We start from the raw sequence: 6520 nt of genomic DNA on the forward strand, positions 1-6520 counted from the left end.
ACTGGTGAGGTGATTTGCTTTAAATGTGGAAGATCCGGTCACTACTCCAGGCAGTGTCCTCAGAACGAAGCAAGGACTATGGCAGTTCAAGCTACTGCTGTTCCGGTCTCTGTTGTTCAACCTATGCTAGAGTCTCAGACGGTTGGTAGAGTATATACCATGGACCGTCAACAATCGGAGAAGGCTCCGAATCTAGTGAAAGGTACAATTTACATTGATAATATGGATGTTGAAGTGTTGTTTGATTCAGGAGCTACACACTCCTGTATGTCTGATTTTATGGCCGTTGGTCTAAATTTGCAAATGTATGACATTCGCCCTCCAATGAAAGTGGTTACAGCTACTGGAGAGGAGTGTTATACATCCGTGTTGTGTAAAGATGTCGAATTCAAATATGAAGGCCGAGATTACGTGCTGGATTTTATTTGTTTACCTATGATCAGCCTTCAAGTTATCTTGGGTATGGACTGGTTGTCAAAGAACTGTGCTATGATAGACTGTTGTGGTAAAAGGATTGTGCTTGATGCTGATGATTCTGCTACTAGTTCTTCCCCATATCTATCTGTGTTGCAGGTTAGAAAGGCTTTGAGGGTCGGGGCATTGGGATATGTCTTTGTGGGGGGTTTAGTAGGCGGAAGTCATGAGGAGATTGGCACTATTTCCGTGGTGAGGGAGTTTGTGGATGTGTTTCCAGATGAAATTCCACAACTTCCGCCTCATAGAGAGATTGAGTTCACGATTGATCTATTGCCTGGTGTGGGGCCTATCTCTCTGGCTCCGTATAGGATGTCACCACCGGAATTAGCCGAGTTAAAGAAACATATTGAAGAGCTTTCGGCTAAGCAGTTTATCCGGCCAAGTGTGTCCCCGTGGGGAGCACCAGTCATATTTGTTAAGAAGAAGGACGGTAGCATGAGATTGTGCACTGATTACCGTCAGTTGAATAAGGTTACAATTAAGAACAAGTATCCTCTCCCTCGCATAGATGATTTGCTTGATCAGTTGAGGGGTGCTTGTGTCTTCTCAAAGATTGATTTGAGGTCGGGTTATCATCAAATCCGAATTAGGCAGGAAGATATTCCGAAGACTGCCTTCCGATCTAGATATGGACATTATGAGTATCAAGTAATTCCATTTGGACTCACTAATGCTCCTGCGGTGTTTATGGATTACATGAATCGCATATTTAAGCCGTTTCTGGATCAATTCGTGATTGTGTTTATTGATGATATCCTGATATATTCCAAGAGTAAGGAAGAGCATGAAGGTCACTTGAGAACTGTGTTGCAAATTCTCAGAGAGAAACAGTTATATGCAAAGCCTTCTAAATGTGAATTTTGGCTTTCTCAAGTGCAATTTCTGGGTCACGTTATCTCTGCTGATGGAGTAGCGGTTGATCCTAGCAAGATAGAGGCAGTTGTTGATTGGGAAAGACCCAAGACAGTAACAGAAATAAGAAGTTTTCTGGGTTTGGCTGGTTATTACCGGAGATTCATTAAAGAATTTTCAGCCATGGTGTTGCCATTGACCCGTTTGACCCGAAAGGATACTCCATTTGTTTGGACACAAGAATGTGAAGAATGCTTCCAGAGCCTTAAGGAGAAATTGACGACCGCTCCGGTGTTAGTACTTCCCGACCCGGAAGGTGAGTTTGAGTTATACAGCGATGCTTCCAAAAAGGGATTGGGATGTGTGCTGATGCAAGATAGGCGGGTGGTAGCTTATGCATCGAGGCAATTGAAACCACATGAAGAAAATTATCCAACCCATGATCTTGAGCTTGCTGCAATTGTTTTTGGGTTGAAGCAGTGGAGGCATTTCTTGTATGGAATGCAATTTGCAATATTCAGCGATCACAAGAGTTTGAAATACTTGTTTGATCAAAAGGAGCTGAATATGAGACAACGACGGTGGACCGAGTTCCTAAAAGACTATGATTTTGAATTGAAATATCATCCTGGCAAGCTAACGTTGTAGCTGATGCACTGAGCCGAAAATCCGTGAGTATATCAAGCATGATGATCAGAGATTATGATGTGATAGAGAGGTTCAGAGATATTCAATTATCTAAAATCTTTCCATGTAAAATTTGTGGCTTTGAAATCACGAGCATTGAGAATGAACTGATGACCAGAATCAAAGAAGCCCAGCTGCAAAATGAAAGTGCTAGACGACTAAAAGGTCAGAGTGGTGTATCCTGCAATGATGAGGGTGTACTACTATATCAGGGTCGTGTTGTAGTACCTAGGCAGTTGGCGGAGGAAGTAATGACAGAGGCTCATAAGGGTCATTTTACAGTTCATCCGGGAGCTACAAAGATGTATCAGGACCTAAAGATGAATTTCTGGTGGCCTGGTATGAAGAAAGATATTGCCGAATTTGTCTCTAAGTGTCTCATTTGTCAGAAGGTAAAGATTGAGCATCAAAAGCCTTCTGGTATGTTGCAACCTCTGGATGTTCCTGAATGGAAATGGGAGAGTATCTCCATGGATTTCGTAGTGGGATTGCCGCGAACACAGGCTAGTTATGATTCTATATGGGTGATTGTGGATAGATTGACGAAATCCGCACACTTTTTGCCAGTTCGGGTAGATTTCTCTGCGGAGAGATTGGCTAGGCTCTATGTGAAGGAGATTGTGAGGCTTCATGGGGTGCCTGAGAGCATTGTTAGTGATCGGGACCCGAAGTTCACTTCTCGCTTCTGGGGAGCATTGCAGGAGGCTCTTGGCACTCAGTTGAGACTGAGCACTGCTTATCACCCACAGACGGATGGTCAGACTGAGAGGACCATTCAGACGTTGGAGGATATGCTGAGGGCTTGCACCCTGGAGCAGGGTACTGCATGGGATCGATATCTCCCGCTGGTTGAGTTTTCATATAATAATAGTTTCCATGCTAGTCTGGGTATGGCTCCCTACGAGGCCTTGTATGGTCGCCGGTGTAGGACACCTACCTGTTGGTCTGAGGTTGGAGACACAGAGCGGTTTGGATTGGATTTTGTTCAGGAGACTACTGAGCAGATCAAAATGATTAGGGATCGTCTGAAAAAGGCTCAGGATCGTCAGAAAAGTTATTATGATCTCAAGCACCGGCCTCTAGAGTTTGAGGAGGGAGATCATGTGTTCCTGAAGCTGTCACCGGTTACGGGTGTGGGACGAGCCCTTGGAGTGAGGAAGCTGAGTCCGAGATTTATTGGACCCTACCAGATTCTTCGTAGGGTGGGACCGGTTGCCTACCAGCTTGCCTTACCTCCGCAATTGGCAAATTTGCATGATGTGTTTCATGTTTCTCAGCTGAGGAAATATGTAGCTGATCCTTCTCATGTGGTTCAACCTGATAATGTTGAGATCCGGGAGAATTTGAAGACTCCTATTGGGCCACTGAAGATACTCGAAAGAGATGAGAAGAAGCTGAGAAATAAATCTATTCCTATGGTGAAAGTCCAGTGGGAAGGAAGGACGCCTGAAGAGTCCACTTGGGAGCGGGAAGATGAGCTTCTCCGGCAATATCCTGAGTTTAAGGACAGGTACGTTCTTGATTTTGCGGACAAAATCGCTAAAAGGTGGGGTGACTATAATAGCCCTAACCTAATTAATTAGCAAATTGCATGTAATTAAATAATTAAGCATGTTTTAATGAGTAAAATTAAGTATAAGGCTTAATTAAATGAATCTGAGTCACTTTGAAGTTAAAAAGTGTACTCAGTGAAAATTAAGGGGTATAAATGGGTACTGGCGAAAGTGCCCAAAATATAAAAATAAAATTGTAAATATTCCTAGAATAATATTCCAGACTTTTGGGTAAAGTTTGGTAATTAATGGAGTTGAATAGATAGACGAACCAATACCCGCCTAAAGTCACTTAACCTATGTTAAGTGACTAAAAGCCAAAATGAGCCCCATTTCCCACCCCATTTCGTCGAGCCTGAATCAGAGGAAAGAAGAGAGGAAGAAGAAGGAGAAGGAGGGAAAGGGAGGAAGAGAGAGAGAGAGAGAGCAAACCTCAACCATTTTGAGCAATTCCAAAGCCTAAACCACTCCAAATCTCCTCCTCTTTCATAATCCTAGCTTTGTTTTGAGTGGGGAGCATTGTGGAGAGAGATATTACCTCTCAAAAATTCGGCCCTTTGGTGAAAATTGGGGTTTTGAGAGTTTCTACCTCCATTGAAGCTTGAGGAGCCATCAATCCTTGGTTGTGTGACCATTGGTGGTAAGATTCTAACCCTTGAACCTCATGATTCCTTGAAATTTGCATGAGTTAGGGTTTGTGAATAGTAAATTGGGATTTTTATGAAATGTAGTTGAATTAGCTATGTTCTAGGAAGAATGGAGTTTAGAGCATGTTGGGAAAAATGCTAGGAACGACATTTAATCGGTGGAAATGAGCCTAGATAGTCATTTGATAATCGTTCATAATATTGGAAAATTCATGCTTGGATTGGTTAGTATTCTAGCATGTTGAACAATTAGTGAGTTGAATGATTGATTGGATCCTTATGATGTCTAGGATTGAGACATTTGGACCAACCGTGAGTGATCAACCATTGGAGCAAGCTATGGAGCTTGAATAGCTCATTGGAATTGGTAAGCTCATACTTGAGTTGTGTTTTGAATTGATGGTTGATTGTGAAATACTCTTGGATGCAATGTGTTGATTGCATTACACCATGTGTAGGTGTTGGTTTTGGAGTAGAGTATTGTTGACATTGGTGAAGAACAAAGGTCGACTGAAGCATTGAGGTAAGCCTTCGGACCTTGGGTGTAATTCCCTTGACTGTTCCACCAAGCCCTGAAAGGGTAGAGGTTGTGATTGTGTATATAAATGCAATAAAATAGTGTAATGCTTTGTTATACGTATGTGTATGCATTTGGTGTGGCATAGGATGGTGTTTCCCTATGTTGGTATGTTGCATGACGATGCGTAAATCATACTTGGTAGTTAGCTGGCCAGTAGGACTATTTGCATCTGAGTTTCCTTAGGACAGCTTGAGAGCTCGAGGGATTTCTCCTGGAGATGTATTGCACTTTGCATAGATATGTATTTACTGCATTATTATTGTTATTGCTATTACACTGATATGGAACTGTGGGGTGGAGAGATGCTCCTAGGACCCCTGGTTTACTGGATATATTCGTATATCTCACCCCGTGTTGTGGGGACCCCCTTTCAGGTAAGGATGCTGCAGGAGCCTCTGGTGGCAAGTGGCCATATCTGGATTATGCATGATATATGGCATTTCTTTGAGTTTATGCATGCCTTTTGTAGTTGACATGTATAGGATTTTATTTTGAAAGCCCATGGTCATTTGTATATCTTGATTCATTGGATGAACTTAGCCTATGCTCATGCCTTTGGTTACACCTTTTGTTGATGGGAGCCAAGGGAATGATCATAATGTTTTGTAAGCTAAGTTCTATGATTTGTAAAGGATATGTAATGTAAATGATGCCTACTTGAAATTCAATATATGCATGCTTGTTATGTATTGAGTTGTTGAATTGGTTGGGCTGAAAATCAATTAGGTACCTAGTGCTAAATTGGGAAATGTTGAGAAAACAAATACATCATGTCCGTTTGACCAATTTTCACACCCAATGTGATGGAATTGGACTTTGATGTCTCTATGGAAGTGGTAGACATTCCTCTTATCTTTCCATAGAGACCGAAATGGTGTAATTTGAGAGAGTATAGCTCAAATTATGAGTGAAAAACCATAGGTAGGTTAAATGACCTTGTTTTGGGTCACCCAGCCCTGTGGATGGCGCCTGGGGCGCCAAATTCACGCTTGGGGCGCCAAATTATGAGATCAGACAGTAGCATCCACGCTTGGGGCGCCAGATCCACGCTTGGGGCGCCAACTTTCTGTTTTCCCACGCTCTGAGCGTGGATCTCACGCTGCGGGCGCGGGGGTTCTGGAGGTTTCGCACCCTTTTCTTGGAAAATGCATAACTTTGGCTACGGTGCTCCGATTTGAGCGCGGTTTGAAGCCACGCGTAGCTAATGAAAAATACTATAACATAGTAGAAGATGGGAATCATAAAAGGAGTTTAAAATTAATTTGATAATTAAAGTGATGAAGACTTTTCACGACGTATTGTCAAGTATAATGGGAATATAACCTTTAGTTTTGTCCCACTATTCCGCGAAGTATGTATAGTTATGATCACGCACTTGGTTATTTGAATCCGGCTTGTATAAAAAGGAAAAATTTATCCGGTTTTCTAATTGAACCAATGTGATTGTAACTGCGCTTAATGCCGTACGCAATGATAACAATCCGGTTCTAGAACGGGGTGTTACATTCTCCTTCAGATAGACGATCCACCTCAGGGTATTGTGTTCTCCTTGGAGGAAACTTGATCTCTTGGAATAGTAAGAAACAAACTGTTGTCGCAAGGTCAAGTGCAGAGGCAGAATATCGGGCAATGAGAAATGCAACCTGTGAGCTCATCCGGCTAAAACAATTGCTTAAGGAGCTACATCTCTGTGAACAGCAGCCCATGAAGCTCATCTGTGACAA

At 42.5% G+C, this 6520-nt stretch overlaps 1 long non-coding RNA gene across 1 annotated transcript; it reads left to right on the forward strand.

The window, feature by feature from the left end:
• The first annotated feature begins 4090 nt into the window (after positions 1-4090).
• Positions 4091-5222, forward strand: LOC133317566 (uncharacterized). The gene is made up of 4 exons (XR_009752342.1): positions 4091-4209; positions 4507-4583; positions 4675-4739; positions 5171-5222. It is a non-coding gene; the product is annotated as an uncharacterized LOC133317566 (long non-coding RNA).
• Positions 5223-6520: the final 1298 nt, after the last annotated feature.

This window comes from Gastrolobium bilobum, unplaced genomic scaffold (assembly GCF_033153095.1).
Source record: "Gastrolobium bilobum isolate Gb01-03AN ecotype WA unplaced genomic scaffold, APGP_CSIRO_Gbil_v1 utg63278, whole genome shotgun sequence".
NCBI classification, from domain to species: domain Eukaryota; kingdom Viridiplantae; phylum Streptophyta; class Magnoliopsida; order Fabales; family Fabaceae; genus Gastrolobium; species Gastrolobium bilobum.